This window comes from Silene latifolia, chromosome 2 (genome assembly GCF_048544455.1).
Source record: "Silene latifolia isolate original U9 population chromosome 2, ASM4854445v1, whole genome shotgun sequence".
In the NCBI taxonomy this organism is placed as follows: domain Eukaryota; kingdom Viridiplantae; phylum Streptophyta; class Magnoliopsida; order Caryophyllales; family Caryophyllaceae; genus Silene; species Silene latifolia.
Window position 1 is genome coordinate 43,935,343 of NC_133527.1, and position 20,943 is coordinate 43,956,285.

Consider the following 20,943-nt stretch of genomic DNA (forward strand, 5'->3'; position numbering starts at 1 on the left):
GTTTTGTTGAGGGTTTTTGTTTTTGAGATGGAGAGGATGAGGGTTTTGATGTTATGGGTAGTGTTTATGAGTGAATGAATGAATGAATGAATGAAGGTGGGGTGGGGTGGGTATTTAAAGAACTCGACAATATTAGGACGCAGGGACAATCCGTGCGGATTAGGCGCAATCCGCTCGGATTCTTCAGCTTCAAATTTTCAAAAATCCAGCCTAGAGACGGGCGGATTCTGGGGAATCCGCTCGGATTCTTCTGAGATGAGACGGGCGGATTTCGTGCAGGACGGACGGATTCTTGTCCAGAGATTTTTCTTTGTTTTTCTTCAGCTGCAAGACGGGCGGATTGTCCACAAGACGGACGGATTCTGTGAGACGGGCGTCTTTCCAGAAATCCGCTCGGATTCTTCAACAGCCAAGAATTTGCAGTTTTCAGCTCAGCCCAAGACGGGCGTCTTCTCAGCAGGACGCTCGGATCCTCTGCAGACGGGCGGATTCTCAGGAATCCACTCGGATTGGTCCTTGTGTACACGGATTCAGTTCCATCCGTGCACCAACGCATTCCCTTATCATTCTTTCTTTCTTTCTTTCAAATCTTGTGTTCTTCATTGTGGGGGCACTACTAAGGCATGAATAGCCTAGGCAATTGCCATCCCCACACTAAGGTAAAGCACTACACATCAATTAAAATCATTAGTCCCTCCCTCACTTCTCTCTTTTCATGACCATTATTTTGATCAAAGTAAATAAATCCAAAAATGACAAAAAATGCAATACAAAAATTGAATGTAAGTTAGGGAGTTAGAAATATTTACAAGTGGTGGTTTAGGGAGGACTCCACCAAACTCTCATTCTTGATGAGATGTCAAGGAGGCATGTTCAAGGTGTTGTTGATGTTGCTCAACACCTCGAAGAAATAATTAAAAGCTTGTTCATTGTTGTGGTAGAGGTCCTCAATAGACCGTGGCCCTTGTTGTTGATCATGATCGATGGCATGCCCAATGTAGGGATTAAAGATCCCTTCAAATTCATCGTCCCAAAGACCACAAACTTCATTGAGTTGATCATTGAAAATCTCTTGCTTGGATGGAGACAACTCTCCCAATTTCTTCTCTTGGCCAATGAGGCCATCATCTTCTTCCTTGGTTGATTTTGATGAGCTTTGCAAGCTCTCCTTTTCACAATTCACTTGCTCTTTGAATGGAGCATCTTCAACTTTCTTCCTCCATTGGAGTTCCGATTTCTTCTTTTCATCTTTTCGGCTATAATGATCAATCATGAAACATGGCTCATGCAAACGAGGAGCTCTCATGGTCTTGTCAAGATTAAAAGTTATGCTTTCATCTCCCACTTCTAGAGTGAGTTCTCCATGTTTCACATCAATCACCGCACCCGCGGTGTGTAGGAAAGGTCTTCCTAAGATGATTGGAATGTTGGAATCTTCCTCCATATCAACTATGACAAAGTCCACCGGGATGAAAAACTTCCCAATTCGCACGGGGACATCTTCCCATATCCCTAGCGGTGTCTTCGTCGATCTATCGGCCATTTGAAGAGTGATATTGGTACATTTAAACTCTCCCATTCCCAACCTTTTACTTACCGAGTACGGCATGACACTCACACTAGCCCCTAGATCACATAAGGCTTTGTTGATCGTTGTGTCGCCAATGGTACACGGTATTGAGAAGCTTCCCGGATCCTTTAACTTTGGAGGTGAACTCCCTTGAAGAATTGCACTACTCACCTTAGTGAAGGCGATAGTCTCAAGTTTCCGGATTGACTTCTTCTTTGTGAGGATATCTTTCATGTACTTTGCATAGGCCGGAACGTGATTGATTAATTCCGTGAAAGGAATTGAGACTTCTAAGTTCTTCACAATTTCCATGAACTTTCCAAGTTGATCATCAAATTTAGGCTTGGCTTGACGACTTGGAAAAGGAAGTCTAATCACAATGGGCTCCTTTTCTTTGGCTTTGTCTTCATTTTTCTTTGAACTTTCTTCTTTTGATGATTCCCCTTCCTTGGGACCTTGCACCACAACTTCATTCTCACTAGCTCTCACAACTTCATCCTCAACTTGCTTCTTCGGTGCTTCATATCTTGTACCACTTCTCAAGTGAATGGCACTAACCGTTTCATGTCTAGGGGATTACCTTGAGGTGGTAATTGCCCCTTTTGTCTTTGTGAGTTTGAAGATGCTAGTTGGGTCAATTGTGTTTCCAACATCTTGGTGTGAGCTAGAATGTTGTTGATGGTGGTGTCTTTTGCTTGGCTATCTTTTTGCATTTGGGTGAAAAATTCTTGTTGATTTTTTTGCATTTGAAGGACCGCTTTTTGGACATCAAAACTTTGGTCATTGTGGTGATTGTGTGGATTTTGATTTTGGTAGCCTTGGTTTTGATTGAAAAAGGGTCTTTGATTTTGATTTCTCATGGGTGGTGGAGTGTATGTTGTTTGAGGGTTTTGGACATTTTGGCTTTTGTATGAGAGATTTGGATGGAACTTGGTGTTTTCATTGTAAAAATTTGAATAAGGGGTACCACTTTTGTAAGCTTGGAAAGCATTGACTTGCTCGGTTGTTCCCCTACATTCACTTGAGTCATGACCCAAGGTTCCACAATTCTCACATATCCCGCTTGGGATTGATGAGGATGCCGTCATGGCATTGACATGATGCTTTGATGATTTTGAGCTTTCCTCAAGTCTAGCCATAGCTTGTTCAAACTTCAAGTTGATTGTGTCGATGTGAGCACTAAGTTGAGCACCCAATTGAGTAACGGTGTCCACTTCATACTTTCCTCCTCTAGTAGCCTTGCGAGGCCTACTATATTGCGAACTATGGACCGCCATTTCCTCAATCTTGTTCCATGTTTGATTGTCATCAACTTCGGTGAACATTCCATTTGATCCCATATTGAGAATGTTCCTTGAATCTTCATATAAACCATTCCAAAATTGTTGCACTAAAAACCATTCGCTAAGTCCATGGTGAGGACATGAGCGACAAATACCCTTGAACCGCTCCCAAGCTTCGTACAAAGATTCTTCATCCCTTTGCTTAAAACCCGTAATTTGAGCTCTTAGCATGTTGGTCTTCTCCGGTGGGTAGAATTTTTTGTAGAAAGCTAGAGCTAGCTTCTTCCAAGAATCTATTCCAAGGGTGGCCTTATCAAGGCCCTTCAACCATTGCTTTGCGGTGCCGATTAACGAAAAAGGAAATAAAACCCATCTTATTTGGTCTTGAGTCATGCCCGTTTGAGAGATAGCTTCACAATAATCACAAAATGTTTCCATATGAGAATGAGGGTCCTCACTAGGCATTCCCCCGAATTGGCTCCTCTCAACTAGTTGGATGAAGGCGGACTTGGCAATAAAGTTTCCGGTAAGATGTTGTGGGGTAGGAGTACCATTTGGTAAATCCTCCTCGGTGGGTATAGAGTGTGACGAGAATTTAGGCATTGTAGGTGGATTTTGTGTGGTATTGTTTAATGGGTTCTCTTCTCCTTCTATTGCGAAAGGATTGACAAACTCACTAGTGGGTTGAACAACTTCACCAACACCTCCCAAATTCCTCCTAACAAGTCTCCTATTATTCGTCAAGGTTCTTTCGATTTCACGGTCAAAAGGTAACAAATCTCTTTGTAACCTTCTAGACATGCAAAATATCAAACAACTAGAAAACAATTAGAACAAACCTTGAGGAGTCTTACTTCCCCAAGGTGAAAAAGACACAGCTAAAAACAATAAAAGAAATCTTAAATCAATTAAACACCGTCCCCGGCAACGGCGCCATTTTTGATCGGAGCCATTTGGTGTTCACAATTAAGCATATGTGGTCGTTGGTCAATGGTCGATACAAAACACAATTTATACTTCACAAACAACTCTACAATTAGTAAAGAGGCAAGTAAAGGTCGGATCCCAAGGGACGGGTATTGAAATGAAGATTCTATTGTAACTAGTGGTGTCTAGGGGTGTCACAAATTGGGTTGATGTAGAAGGTCACTAAACTAAAATAGCAATGAAAATAAACTAACAAGGTAGATGAAATAAGGGTGTAAACAATTGATTAAAAACACTAGGGTGTCATGGATTCATAGGGGAATCATGGGATATGATCATACAAACATGTTCTCAAATTATAAGCAAGCAATTATTGTTGTGATGGATTGAGTTGGGTTATATCTTACAATCCTAGGAAAGTTTGGGTCCCGAGCCGAATCGATTAGAATGTACAACACCTACAAGTCGACTTAATCTTCCCTACTTAACACATGCATGATCTAACAAGACTCGAGTTGGGTTATGTCTTACAAGTCAAGTTGAAAGGATAGAAGATGATAGTAAATGCAAGGATTCATAGGCTTAGCATTTTATCAAATATAACATGTGCATGTATTAAGATCAAAACAAGCAAGCAAATAAGATATGAAAGCATATTAATTTAAGCTTGAATCATTCCCCATGTTGGTTTCCCTAATCACCCATTAAACCCTAGCTAAGAGACTACTCACTCATTATCATATTGATCATGCTAGAAAGGTTGTCAATCATACTAACATAATGAAACATGATGAATAAATGAAAGTAATTAGCAATAATTAAAAAGGGATTAAGAGATTATACCTACTAATGATTCCAAAATAATAATGCAAAGAATAATAGAAGAACTTGATGATTAATGGAAGGTTGTCAATCTCCCAATAAACCCAATAATCTTCTAATTACCCAAAATAAAGTAAGAACAAGAGAGAGATTGAAGAACTAAAACTTGGATTAAAACTTGATTAATATTTGATTACAATATTGAAGAGAGATTTGATTGATATTAACTACTCTAATATTTGATAAGAAGAACATGCTCCTCTAATTAGACTAATGGGGTATTTATAGTGAAAATTAGGGAGGATGCATTAGGGTTAACTAAGGGCTAAACTAGTAATTACACTTTTTAAGTTGAGCAAGGAGCCTCCGGGATTATCCGAGAGAAGGGCTTCTCCATTTCGTAGCTTGAAGAACGAAACTGTGCTGTGCTGTGATCCGTGCGGCTGGGAGTCGGGACGGCCGGATCAGGATGGACGATCCGAGCGGATCAAGGAACAAGACGCTCGGACTGGGCATGGGGAATCCGAGCGGATTCTTGGTGAGGACGCTCGGACTGGCGAGGACGGGCGGATTCTCTACAGTCCGTTTGGATTGTAGTTCAGCAGCTTTCCTTCTTCTTTTTCTTCCCTTTTCTTCATGAATTCCTTGGGGATTTCCTTGGGGACTCAAGGATCCTTTTCTCAACAATGCTCTTCTACTATGCTATGTACAAAGGCCTTCTAGTCTTGTCTCTCCTTGATGCTTGGTCATTGAATATGATCAATTTAGCCTTGTTTTGCCATGAAAATGCAAGATTCTTACTCCTTTCCTACCAAGGGATCAAAATCTCAAAGAATATGCAAAACAAAGAACTAAAGATAAGAAATGACCCAAATAGGCACTAAAAAGCATGGAAACAATGGTAATTCGGGGGCTAAATATGCGCCAATTATGGTCGCATCACTGTCTCATATTCAACTCCTTTTGAGTGAAAATGTACTTGAGACTCTTGTGATCAGAAAATACCTTAAAGATTGCTCCATAAAGGTAATGTCTCCAAATCTTGAGAGCAAACACCACCGCACCCAACTCCAGATCATGAGTAGGGTAGTTCTCCTCATAAGGCTTCAATTGCCTAGAAGCATAGGCAATCACTTTACCGTTCTGCATCAATACACATCCCAACCCATTCTTTGAGGCATCTGTATAAACCTCAAAGTTCTCGATCCCTTCAGGCAATGCTAAGACAGGAGCTGTGGTCAAACGCTCCTTTAATGTTTGGAACGCCGTCTCACAACTCTCATCCCAACGAAACCTGTTCTCTTTCCTCATCAACGCTGTCATAGGTCTAGCTATCTTGGAGAAATATTTCACGAACCGTCTGTAGTATCCAGCTAAACCCAAGAAACTCCTAACCTCAGCAACATTCTTTGGTGCTTCCCACTTTGTCACTTTGCTTCTATCTTTTAGGATCCACACTACCCCATCTTTAGAGATCACATGCCCCAGAAAAGCAACTTTCTCTAACCAGAACTCACACTTGGATAGCTTAGCATACAACTCATGGTCCCTCAAAGTTTGCAACACGATCCTAAGATGCTCCTCATGCTCCTCCTTAGTCTTGGAGTAGACTAAGATATCGTCGATAAACACCACTACAAACTTATCCAAAAACGGTCTAAAGATCCTATTCATCAAATCCATAAACACTGCCGGTGCATTAGACAACCCAAACGGCATCACCACATACTCATAATGGCCATACCTCGACGTAAAAGCTGTCTTTGGTATGTCCACCTCTCTAATCTTCACCTGATGGTACCCCGACCTCAAATCAATCTTAGAAAAGACTGATGCACCACTCAACTGATCAAACATGTCATCTATCCTTGGCAAAGGATACTTGTTCTTCACGGTCACTCGGTTCAGCTCTCTGTAGTCTATGCACAACCTCAGACTCCCATCTTTCTTCTTTAAAAAAAGAACTGGTGCTCCCCACGACGATACACTAGGTCTAATGTATACCTTCTCTATCAAGTCATCCAACTGCTTTCTAAGCTCCTCCATCTCCTTAGGACCCATGCGGTACGGTGCCTTAGAGATTGGCCCCGTCCCCGGTTTCAACTCTACTGTGAAATCTATCTCTCTTCCCGGCGGCAACCCCGGAATCTCCTCTGGAAAAACATCGGCAAACTCTCCCACCACTGGTATCTCATCAACTGTCGGACTCTCTATCCGGTCATCTCTCACATGGCATAAGATCAAAGGACATCCCTTCCTCAGATAAGACTTCAAGGTGACAGCTGCAATCAACTTAACTTTGGGTTTGACTAGAAACCCACGATAAGACACACTAACGCCCTTAGGACCTCTTAAAGACACTTTCTTTTGATGACAGTCTATCTTAGCTTTATACTTTCCTAACCAATCCATCCCGACTATCATCTCAAAACCGTCAAAAGGAAACTCTAGCAAGTCTACAGGGAAATCAACTTGCCCAACTATCATAGATACATCTCTAAACAACCTCCCACATGATACAGACTCACCCGAAGGTATAAAAACTTGCTCACTAATAGACTCATATGCCCTCAGACCCAACTGTTTAACATGACTTTAAGACACAAACGACTGAGAAGCCCCCGAATCAAATAAAACAAAGGTATGAATACCATTAACAAGAAAAGTACTGGTGATAACGTGAGCATCCTCCTCAGCTGCTTTCTTCTCCATCATGAATAACTTTCCACTGGTCTTCCGTCCACCTCCCCGGACAAGATCTTGGCCGATGTGGTCAGCTTAGCACCCGACCCTTGATTGTTGTTGTTGTTCGCCGGTGGTTTATGATAAGAATTACCGCCGTTGCGGTTGCCTCCTCTCTGGTAACTCTGACTTCCCCAGTTTGGCCATGACCCAACCAGTGTGTTGCTCGCGTAGCTCTGCGCAGGTCTCTGGAAAGATCCCGGTGCACTTGCGCACTCATGTCTCTTGTGGCCTACCCCACCACAGCTATAGCAGGTCACTCCCCAACTACCACTAACACTTCCACGGCCACGCCCAAAGGAAGCCCCAAAGATCGAACCCCGACCCGTAAGAAAACCCCTTAGATCGATTGTGGTTGCCTTTCTTGTGATTAGATTGGCCACCACCCTCGCTCTCAGACTTCTTCTTCTCACCACCTGACCTCTCCTGAGCCATCTCCACCAACCTCTCAGCTCTCCCAGCCCTCTCATAAGCTTCCTTAACATCAGTAAGGATCCCCACGGGTAACTTATCCATAATCTTAGGGGTCAACCCCCTCTTAAACCTCAACGCCAGGTTCTCCTCACTCAAACCCATATCCTCAGCATACCTAGACTTCTCATTGAATTGCCTGTAGTACTCGGCCACAGACATCTCAGCGGTCATCTTAAAACTGTCAAACTCTTCTCTCAACTTACTCCTCACATGCTCCGGTACAAACTCCTTTCTCACAGCCCTACGAAACTCCTCCCAAGGTATAGCAGGTAAGCCTTGGTTTGTATATATCTCCTTAGCACTCACCTTCACTGTATCCCACCACTTGCCAGCTGCCTCCCTCAGATAGAACGCAGCCTGTTCCACTCTCATCTCATCAGGACAGTGAACCAAATCTAGTATGTTCTCCATCTCTCTAAGCCAACTATCGAGAAGGTTAGGCTCCCCAACTCTCTTATACTCTTTCGGGTTAAACCTCGCTATATAGAGGCTGATTTTAGAATGATCAACCTCCTTCTCCTTATCCTTATCCTTATCTTTCCCCACAGTCTTTAAAGCCTCAGTGAGAGCATCCTGATGCTCCAACATCTTAACGATGTCATCTATGTTCATAAGCTCAGCTCTCGCATACAAGGCAGTCTTCTTGGGCGGCATCTTGAAACTATCATAGAAAAAGGGGTGGATATAAACATACGCGCCAAAACTTCAAAACAAGAAAACACGCTGCCCAGACCCCTACTCGATCGAGTTCCCAAACATACTCGATCGAGTAACATGCTACTCGATCGAGTGCCCAACATACTCGATCGAGTGCCCCAACATCAGACCTCTAACAGACCTTCTGATCTCTAACATACTCGACCGAGTAGCTAGGCTACTCGATCGAGTGACCCCCTACTCGATCGAGTGTCCCAGGTACTCGATCGAGTGCCCAAAAACACGATTCTGGACTCGAAATCATCAAAAACCCACCCGATCGAGTCAGTCCCACTCGATCGAGTCATGCTAACTCAGAAACGCTACCCGCATGCTATATCATATGCTAACATGCTAAAAACTTTATAAAACCACATATTATATCATAACTAAGCATATAATGACACGCATCCTTTCGTACGATCTACGAGATCATTATATCATGTTATTAAATGCCACCTTATAAACATCCAACATGTTATCACTCCAACAACAAGTCTACATATATCATTAATCTTTCTTTCACATTCTCAACTTTCTACTTCAAACATCCAACAATTACACACACTTCATCACATTCTTACACAAGCAAACAAACAACACATACGACCTTGACATACACCCTCCATGTGACCGGTTCAAAATTGTAGGGCAAGTTCGCGACTTCAGGACGTCTCCCAAGCCTTTGCATTAGCTCCTACAACTTTTACCCCGGGTTCATTTTAATTGACTCCCTATGTTCATTAAGTTCATTGGTTACAGGTTTCAGGATCGTCGCTCTGATACCATTTGTAACACCTCCATACTCCAAGTGCCTTACCAGGACCACTCAGGTATGAAGACATTACCATCTCGGTTACCCGAGGCGATGATAATCAAATAAACAATGAAGAAACGACGTTTAAATATAAATACTTAGCGAAGAGTTACAATTCTCAAAACCAAACCAAATGTGTAATACATGTTCTCAAACTGACTGTTCTAACTGAAACGTAAATAACTAATAAGCTACAGCAGAAGACTCCTATCATCATGTCGTGGCAATCCCAGCTATCCCAGTACTCATCTCAATACCTGCTCAATATCTGCTCACCATCCCCGAATGGATCACCGCAGGTTTACAAAACAACACCGGGGTCAGTACTAATCACACAATTGAATATATATATTAACAATAAGATAATCAGATAGCTTAACTGTCATACACACACAATCACGCCAGATCCAATCGTCTCAATCATCGATCGTCCACCTTTGGACCCACCCGATGGGGGACCGCAGCCGTACCCACCAAATCCCCGCTCCACATAGTGAGCGATAACCCTGTCCATTAATGTGCACATCCCTTCTGTGGCGGGTTTCACAGAAGGCGAAACTAGGGCGTGAAGCCACTCCCGCAAGTGACCTCACTCAGTCAAGGCCATGCCTCGCGAACCATAGACAACGATCACAACCACAATCACAATACAATTACTATATCAAACAACCAATCACAACACATCTACCAATATCCCATTATGGGACTAATACTGAGTAAGAAATCCTACCTGGAAAGCACACTGTTAGACGGTCTCTACTGCTGTATCAAAAAGCCTCCTCTATGAAACCTCCTCCTATCATACAACACATAAATGCTACCCAATCACATACTACACATAAACCCCCAAATCCCCTAATTAGGGTTTAACCAACATAAAGGAAAGACAATAAAAAGGGTACATAGATCTTACCCTTGACGCAAGGAACTCAACGGTATAACCAACGCTAAGAACTGACCTTCCAAACTCCGGGGATTGCTAATAATGCGATTAGGATGAAGAACTTGCTTGCTTTCTCTCTTAAACAGTAATTTAGGTTTTGCAAAAGTGATTTAGAATAATGACGACAAAGCTTATATACCTTAATCGCGTAATTAACAAAACCCGAGAAAACTCCCCGTAAAACCGGACACTCGATTGAGTAGCTAAGGTACTCGATCGAGTACCCCCTTACTCGATCGAGTACCCTAGTTACTCGATCGAGTACCCAACAGGTCAGAAACTTTTCTAAAACGCAACTTACCCTTACTCGACAGAGTAAGGCCTACTCGATAGAGTACCCCAAGACTTATAAATACGGAGTATTACAGAAGTTATCAGGTAACTGGTCCCCAACAGGTTCGAACCTTCGGTTGTTCTCAAGATGGATATTGTTACCCCGGGCTAGGAGTTGTTCTTCCAAGAGTTTTAGCCTCTTCTTTGTTTCAGTCAGAGGTGGGGTATTATGTTCCCCAGTTTCCTTGTTCTCCAGGGCGTCGATACGGGTCTCGACGCGATCCAGGGTGACCTTAAGAGCGGTAAGCAGGCTGGCTAGTTGATCAGTTGTGACATCTTTGTTGTTGTCATTGTTGTTGGACGAAGCTGAAGACGGGGCCATGGCTCTGAGGCAGAAAAATGGCTCACATTACAACTCAATCCGACACGGTTCCAAGACTGAACGTAGACAACGCAAAGGACGAGACCAAGATCAGACTCAACAAGACGGGGGCGACCGTGTGTGGTCCCTCGGTGCTGACTCGATTTATGACGTGACGGTGTTTAACCGAACTTTTGACACGAGTCCAACATGACGGCGTGACACCGTTGGACAGGTCTCGTGGTGAGACGACTCATAAGTAAAGACCCATAAGTACGTTTGCTTTGACTCGATAGACACGAGGCGGAATTAGAATGGTGGACAGAAGTTTTCGAAAATAGAAATTTTCAAAAAGATTCATTTGTCGCTTAAAAGGACGGCTTCCGATGATAGAAATATCCGCAAGTCGATCAGTTGAAAGGGTTGTCTTAAGTTTATTTGCAAAAGGCGGTTTGAGTTTGAATCGGCTCGGAAAACAGTGCATTGTTTCCCAAGACGGCTTTTGAAATTCAAAATTGTATGATTTGAAAATCGAGTTTGAAATGTTTGAAGAGGTCTCGGGGATGGTGTATGGTCCTCGGGATCTCGAAAGTGTTTCGAAAAAAGGGTGTGTGCATTTCTCGGGTTTTGAAAGAGCCATTATCGGCGCGAAACGGGTTAAAATCCGTGTCTAGACGCGGCGATTATAACGGCGTAAAAAAGGTGATTTGAAATGGTTGTAGAAAACTGGGTTTGAAAATCGTCATTACGACGGCCTAGAAAGGCGTGTTGAAATGGTTATACAAATCCGGGTTCGAAAAATCGTCATTACGACGGCCTAGAAAGGCGTGTTGAAATGGTTATAAAAACCGGGTTCGGAAAATTGTCATTACGACGGCCTAGAAAGGCATGTTGAAATGTTATACAAAACCGGGTTTGAAAATCGTCATTAAGACAGCCTAGAAAGGCGTGCAACGGTCGGCGAAAGACCGAGGTTTGAAATGGCCATTATAACGGCCCGAAAAGGGTGATTTTGAAAATGACACGGAAGGACTTATGATCAAGTAGCACATAAGCACTCACAGTTTCATTATATTATGCATTATGCTGACACGGGTTTTGGCTTAAAAGGGTGAGTTACACACCACGCAATCAAACCCCGATATGCGAGAGAGATACCAATCCAAACAAAATGTGTAAGGAGGGTTCCCTAACCTCGTGCTCGAAAGTGATGAAAGCTCTTTGACAAAACAGAAATGTGTAACATCAATGGTATGCTTGACTCAATCGGGATTCGAAACGCGGGGATGAGAAAACTCACGCCGACGAGACGAGCCAATTGGTCGAAAAGGGTTAGGTTTTGGGCCCGGACAAGGAACCCGACCGTGACCGTAATATCAATTAATGCATTCCAACCAAGACCTCGTTCGAGTCTCACCATCTAGGGATCACAAAGACGTAAGTGTCCTAGTTTTCCCCAGCGGAGTCGCCAATCTGTGGACACGGCCCACCTGCGAGCCCACTTCGATCTGTGGACGTACAACGTCTTTTTGAAAGCCACGCTCGGCGGCGTAAAAATGCTTTCCACTGGATCGTTTTAGATCGGTCGGTTTCGTCTCGGTAAGGGTCTCGAAACGATTAGAGATGTTAGGAGTCGCCACCAAGCATTTGTGGGATGCCTGGAACCCGTTCGAAATCCACTTTATACCTCGGTCAAATCGAAGCACAAAGCAGCGTTTGACATAGGTACTAAAGATAAGGAAATCGTCCCTCTTTAGCATCCTATCTCTAGAATGACTCTCATACGCCCTGGATAAGGTCGTCCACTATCCAAAGTTTCTGAGTAAGAGGTGAAGGTACGTATTGGGAACCCTTTAATCAGACACCCAATCCCGCCCGCGTTTAGCGGCCTCTACTGATCGATCTTGGTTGGATGAATGCAAAAGTTGATAAAACGGTTTAAATGCATGAATGCACATCCAATGATTTAAACCTAACATGTAAGAGCTTTCTAAGTCGGTTGATTTAATCCAAGTATCAAGTATAAGATGTCGAGTTGGATTAATGATTGATTTGCATGCATGACAGAATTTAAACATCCATTTACCGTGTTAGGCTTAGGGTGCATAACATGATCCATTTGTCTTAGTAAGGCATTTTGCAAATATGGTTTTGAATAGTCATCTGATCCGTCCTATATCCGGGTTAATCGGAGTCGAGATCCTCCTAGACTAATGTTGGAAGGGAACAGGCCCTGTACCAGATGGCTATATAAGGCGTGAGCTAGCCGGCGGTGTAAGGGGCCTCCCTCTAGTTTTGAAAATGAAAAATGGAGAGCCTGTTTAGGCGCGGGTTAGGACACGGTTTATTTGCCGTGTTCCGATGTGACACCCTCATTTATTGCGGAAAAGTAAACACGTAAATCTAGAATAAAACTGCATGGATATGTTTGTAATAGGTTCATTTGGGTAAAAACCTGTAATTTTTAAAACCTGAACCTGTTATAAAGATATCCAAATTGAAAGGTGTCAAAACATACAAGGTCTAAATAGAAGTTTCATAACATAACCATCGCTAAAGTCGCGAATAGCAAAGTTATACAACCAAATGTAAAGAGGGAGACATATGTCCCTAAAATGTATGTGACATAAAAACTCGTATAAGAGTCTCTTCAAATAAAACCAAATCTAAGTAAGTCCCAAGGTTACTTTGCTCGCTAGCTCGTCTATGAACCCCATATAAGCATCACCATACCTGTCGATCGCATTTTATACAAATACGAAAGCCACAGTCAGTGGGGAGTAACTCCGAGTTCTCCCAGCCACGAAATGTCATAATTAATATAACATGTAAACATAAGAATATGAATATGAGTAACACATAGCCTTAACATATAGATGCTAGACAATCGTGCTTATCATGTGAACAACAATATAACAACACATAGTCCTAGCATGTGAATACTAGACCGACTCATATTACACTATCATGTGAATCACATATCAACCGGGAATCCAAACTCTATCAACCATAGCCGGCTTGCATCTCACCTTCTATGATTCATAGAATCATCAAACAAGAAAGGACAATATATCTAGAGACAGGCATAAGTTCCTAGTACAGTCAATAGTCACTCTGTAACTCGAGTCTATACCACGAGGTAAGGTAAACACCCTAGTCCTAAACCTGCGCAGACCTAGCGACATGCGGAAACACATCCAAGACTCATGATCACACACATGAGTACCCCTAAGGAGTCCACCAAAGGGTTGGCTAGTACTTAAGCTGACCATATACTTCTACGAGTACGTCAGGAGGTCATGCCCTAACTTGGATATAAGCCCACCAAGCTAAGACACAAAGGCTATTAAGCTGTGAACATACACTCGTCAAAGACTCTAAGGGCCTATCTATGACATCGACCGAAGTCACTCACCTAGGACCTAGTCCCAATTGAATGCTTTAGCCTACAACATTTAAGACAAGTAGGACACCCACTTAACCATAAGAGGGGCAAAGAGTCCAACTTTCAAACATAAATGCTAACATTCTATCATGTAAAAGGCTATATAAATGTCTATTCAGCAGAAAATCCAACCATATCCTCAATGTCATCAATAACCAAAATATAGCTAACCTTCAATATCATAATCCATGAGAATAAGCTAAAATGGCAACAAGGCAAGAAGACTCAAGTATAAGGCAACCAATTCATCCAACAACCAACATATGAAATGATAATTACAAATATCAAGGCATAACATAAAACCTTCAATAACAACCAATCTCACCTCAAAGACAAACCCTCGACCCTAGTCCCGCGACGGGTCATTGGTCAAATCGAGGCTGACCGGTTTAAACCTAGTTTGACCAAACTCGTTTGGTCAATCTGGCCCAGCTCAGAGTCTTGGCCTACTTTTGGCCCAAATCATAATAATTATCACAATGTCATTCTCATGATAAATTTCAATTCTTAACATGTGAATGCTATCAAACTAAAGACTTTATTTTAATTTACAAAAATGGCTAATTCAACATAATTTTAGCATAATAAAACTAATCACATGCTAAAAGTACCACCATGCTTAAATACATACTCCAAAGAACTCAAACATTCAACATTAAAGCCCAAAACCCGACCCCAAAGTAACGGACCAACCCCGGGTCAAGCACGGGCCTGCCACGGCCCGTCACGGGCCTGTTTCACTGCTGTGAACAGTACCACAGGTCTGTGAACAGTACCTGTTTTCACGGTTTTCACACAAGGGTAAACTTTTCTATAAATTTTTTTTATAAAACGACGCCATTTACTCATACGGACTCCGAATTGAGTGATTCAAGTGGCTAAACCACCTAATTTTTCGATGCCGTTCAATCTGTCATATTTTTGGAAACATTGGAAAACGTCTCGGTCCGGTACTGACGCGTTCCAGCCAACACGCGGATTTGTCACAACACATAATTACTCATCCAAATTTGTTCTAAACAATAATATACAAATGGTTAACATAAATTAAACATAAGCATACTCATCTTACTCCATTCATTCATTTATCAACAAGATCGTCCCAAACAACAACAAACAACAACAACAACAAACAACGAATACAACTACTAATGTGACATTAATTCGTCGAGTAACTCGGAATAGTTACCTTAAGCTAGCAAAGAGACAAATAATAACTTGAGAAAGCTTCTAAAACCCAAAATTACTCTTCATCTTCAACAACATATGAGTCACCTAACTCATCTTCAAATTCTTCACCTATAAGAACAACAAAAACACAATTATTAAGCTTAAATTCGAAACCCCTAAAAAAAGTGTCTTAAACGAAAATTGGGGGAAATGAAAATAAAGCTTACTAGTAGATGAGGATTGAAGAGAGGATTCCAAATATATAATTTTTATGAGATTTGATGGAGAAATGAAGGAGTTATGATGGATTTAAGGATTGTACGGAGGATTTTTAGTGAATTTTTGATGTTTGAGAGAAGGAGTTAGATTGAGTTATGGAGGAAATGAAAATTGGAAGAGGAGAAAAATGGAGGGTGAATAGTGCCCGGATGAACAGTACCAGGCAGTCAAAGGGTGAGTCGGGTCAACTTGTTTACGTTTTGGTTCGTTTCGACGGAAATTAGAAATATTCGTCGAACGCGATTTCCGAGAAAATTAAAGTTCTTAAACACGATTTTACTAAAAGATTAAGTACTCATATGCCCAATATCCAAACTCGTTTACCCAACGACCGTAAGAAATGGGAAAATCCCGATTTTACGACTTTTATCCGAAATCTATTTTATCAAAGGAAAAGGTTTAAATATAGTTTAAATCACTTTTAAACATTTCTGAACTATCAAAAATAATTACATTTCTTCAAAATAAAATAAGATTATATTTTATCAAATAGATTATATTTCAAATAAATTAATATTAAATTAAAATAGATTAAAATATTACTTTTAAAATATAATAAAGGTCTTCAAATTTACGGGGTGTTACAATCATCCCTCCTTTTAAGAAGTTTCATCCCCGAAACTTAGAAAAAGGAACATTGTATATATGTAGGTCTATCTCCTTAAAATCAAGTAAACAAAATCTTCAAAATATGAACGTATGAAATATAAGTGCCTTTTCAATGGAACGGAATATCCTCGTCGGCCGTCCAAGAACATCAACATTCCAAATCAAAGACATAAAAATATATATTTTTACACCAACAAATGATAAAACCAATTATCGGACGTCTCCAATAACGAGCTTTACCAGTCATTGACGTTAAAACCAGTGGAAAACAGTAAAACATTTTCAAAAATCTTTAGTTCGAAACTCTATAAAAAGGATAATAACTCCACTAGCTATGACCAAACTCTAACTACGACCTTTAAACAACTAAGCAAGGACTACTAACGCGGAGAGTATTCAAGAGAAGGAGAGGAACACTCGAAAGGATAGCTAAAGCTCACAAGAATTAGATAAAGGAAAGAGGATTACCTCACAAGAAAAGTTCGGGATATTTAGCTAACATAGAGGATGCAGGCTCCCAAGTTTCTTCTTCGACATTTGCACAACGCCAAAGGATACGAACTAGGGGCACAACTTTGTTTCTAAGTTGCTTGTTTGCCCTTTCGAGGATTCGGATCGGCCTTTCTTCCAAAACCAAGTTAGGTTCCAAATCTGGGATTTCTTCTTGAATAACATGGCTCGGATCACTAATGTACTTCCTCAACTGAGATACAAGACATTATGAACCTTGCTCAAATTCGGGGGCAACTCCAAACGGTAAGCAACGGGGCCAATCTTCTCAAGCACACGGAAAGGTCCAATGTATTTGGGACTCAGCTTTCCTTTCACGCCAAACCGTTTCACCCCTTTCATAGGTGACACCTTAAGGAATACTCGATCATCAATCTCAAAGGCAAGTGGTCGACGACGGACATCGGCATAAGATTTCTGTTGGTCCTGAGCGGTTTTCATACGCTCTCGAATGATCTGAACCTGATTGATGGTCTCAGTCACCAAATCGGGTCCCAACACATGAGCATCTTGGACTTGATCCTAACAAACAGGACTACGGCACTTCCTACCGTACAAAGCTTCATAAGGTGACATCTTGATAGAGGAATGATAGCTATTGTTGTAGGAGAATTCGACAAGAGGTAAACATTTTTCCCAAGAAGTGTGGAAGTCTAAAGCATAAGCACGGTGGAGATCCTCTACAATTATAACTTAACAATTTCCCAATCAAAATGTTTCCACCAATATCCTCCACCGAACAAAATCAAAATCCAAAGTCGAAACTAGTAACAATATTATAGCCTTACCAAGATTCAATATTCCCAAACGCATTCATGCTTGAAACTAACCCACAAGCAACAAGTTGCACTATCCAATCCATAATTAGCACTAACTATAAGATAAATGGGTTCATCAGACAAATCATCTGATAACTATAAGATAAATGGGTTCATCAGACAAATCATCTGATCAGTTTACTCAAGATTCACTATCCTACTTTCCAACAATATTCCAATTCCAATAGAAAGATTTCTCAAAGGATATTAAATATAAGGTCCAAACTTACAATAATATTCCACAAACTTAGCTATCAAAACCCAATACCGTAAAGTAAGGCTCAAATGACAAACGAACAATCACCGAACGAACAATGCCCAAAACAAATCCAAAATAACCATAGAAATACTCCACCAAGGTAAACAAATCCCATTAGTCTCATCATCAAATCGAAACCAAAGTGAGTCTTATACCACCAAATCACGCGAACCTCAAATCGCAAGGAGACTACAACATTGCCATCATAAGAATTCCATCAAAAATCTAACTCTCATACCACATGGTCAAATACAGACACAAACTCCTACACCAATTCCCGACAAAAATCAAAATACAAAAATCCTCAAATCACATCCCACTAACTCTGTAAACATGGTCAACAAGGTACCAACTATACTAAGGAGATAAGGAGTGATAACGGGATAGAGAAACGGTAAAATATTTTTGAAGGGTGCATGAGCCTGACAAGTTAGGAAACTAAGGAGTCGGACCGTAAAGATAACGGTTGACAAAAATAAGAGGTACTCGAGTTAAGAAGATATCTCGGGCAAGAAGAAGATACGTAAACTTCGGCATAAAAACAGGGTTCAACGAACGCTAAAGAGAAGGAGAGGAGAACAGAAGCGGTATAATGAAAGGGTTACCGCTTACCAAACACTCCTCAAAGCTTATGATTGCTATGATAAGGTTACATCACTAAGGTGCTCAACAAAGCCTCAAAAGTCTACCAAATCATAGGACTAACAAGGACTCCACAATGGTAGGTATTCCTCAACTCAATTGGTTCCAAGCGCCAAAATCAATTCACCACACAAATTCATTTGTTACCATCCAAGTCCCAAAGTATCTCCTTTACAATTCTCGTCATCGAACTTCACTTGCTATGTCATCCCCAAGTACCATGGCTTGTTTACTCTATCATCTCACCACTTCATACTTCTAGTCTTCGATACCATAAATTAGAATCACATATTTGAACTCACGAACTACATCGAACAACTTTCCACCAAAATTCCCAAATTCAGATATGATTAATAAGGTCAACCACGTGTTCTCAAATTTCGAAAGGTCAACAAGGGCTACTCTATACTAGATTTGGTCAACTCAAAAGGTTTAACAAACTAACTAATTCCAAAGTACGATACCAATCCATTAAGCAACGTCAATGTCCTATTGTATTCCTTTCAAGGCCTACAAGGATTAGGGCTAACTATCATTCCTTTAATTCTCCACAAGAAACATCGAGACTCTCAAATGAAGTAGCTTAGGTTCATTCCAACTTATGTGCTAAGGTAGTACCCATGCTCAATCAACTATAACAAACAAGCTCTCAATAGACATAAATCCCAAGGTGTTTCTCAACTCACTAGGCTCTCATATCAAGCACAACTAACAAGACTAACCAAAGGATCCCATGTTATATTCTCCTATACAACTCAAACCTTAAACAATCAATTTCTCAACTCGTTCACGCCCTCCAATGACACATTCACTCACCCCAAGGTACGAGGCTCAGTTAAAGACATTCTATCAAAACCGGGTTCTCTTGAACAAGGGGACTATCCCGCGGAATAAAAGGAAGGGGTCCTCAAGGACTCTTATTATAAGAAGAAAACGAACCAAGGATGAATCGGGAGAAAGAATAGAAGAGTAGTTACCAAGGCGAGAGAAGAGGAATTAGAAAGACGAATAAACAACGAGATTGGAAGATTAAGGTAAGATACACTAAATACGAAAAGAAATATCGAGAAAGTGGAAGCATTCTTCATTTGACATAACCAATCTTCAACATTCGGCAACGGCCACTCAATCTTGGTCACCAACGAGTAAGATCACGGTCATAGCTTCAACGGCACGAAAATTAATAACTAACAATTAACAAACCTAGCTTGTAAGATTGCATTATCTACGTTTCTTGGAGGGGCCATCTTGCAAAAGAGAACATTGGTTAGAACCTAACAAATAGCAATCACAAAGAGACTACAACATAAGGTCCTAAGTCTACCCATCATACCCATCTCTCAAGTTTATTATTTGAAAGTCAAGTTATTTATATTGGGGTGCACAAACGTGCGTCGGGAGCAAATATGCTCTGATACCAACTGTGACACCCTCATTTATTGCGAAAAAGTAAACACGGAATTCTAGAATAAAACTGCATGGATATGTTTGTAATAGGTTCATTTGGGTAAAAACCTGTAATTTTTAAAACCTGAACCTGTTATAAAGATATCCAAATTGAAAGGTGTCAAAACATACAAGGTCTAAATAGAAGTTTCATAACATAACCATCGCTAAAGTCGCGAATAACAAAGTTATACAACCAAATGTAAAGAGGGAGACATATGTCCCTAAAATGTATGTGACATAAAAACTCGTATAAGAGTCTCTTCAAATAAAACCAAATCTAAGTAAGTCCCAAGGTTACTTTGCTCGCTAGCTCGTCCATGAACCCCATATAAGAATCACCATACCTGTCGATCGCATTTTATACAAATACGAAAGCCACAGTCAGTGGGGAGTAACTCCGAGTTCTCCCAGCCACGAAATGTCATAATTAATATAACATGTAAACATAAGAATATGAATATGAGTAACACATAGCCTTAACATATAGATGCTAGACAATCGTGCTTATCATGTGAACAACAATATAACAACAGATAGTCCTAGCATGTGAATACTAGACCGACTCATATTACACTATCATGTGAATCACATATCAACCGGGAATCCAACTCTATCAACCATAGCCGGCTTGCATCTCACCTTCTATGATTCATAGAATCATCAAACAAGAAAGGACAATATATCTAGAGACAGGCATAAGTTCCTAGTACAGTCAATAGTCACTCTGTAACTCGAGTCTATACCACGAGGTAAGGTAAACACCCTAGTCCTAAACCTGCGCAGACCTAGCGACATGCGGAAACGCATCCAAGACTCATGATCACACACATGAGTACCCCTAAGGAGTCCACCAA

General features: G+C 41.1%; 1 non-coding gene across 1 annotated transcript; it reads left to right on the forward strand.

Moving 5' to 3' along the window:
• The first annotated feature begins 2,977 nt into the window (after positions 1 to 2,977).
• Positions 2,978 to 3,084, forward strand: LOC141644462 (small nucleolar RNA R71). The gene has a single exon (XR_012544078.1). It is a non-coding gene; the product is annotated as a small nucleolar RNA R71 (small nucleolar RNA).
• Positions 3,085 to 20,943: the final 17,859 nt, after the last annotated feature.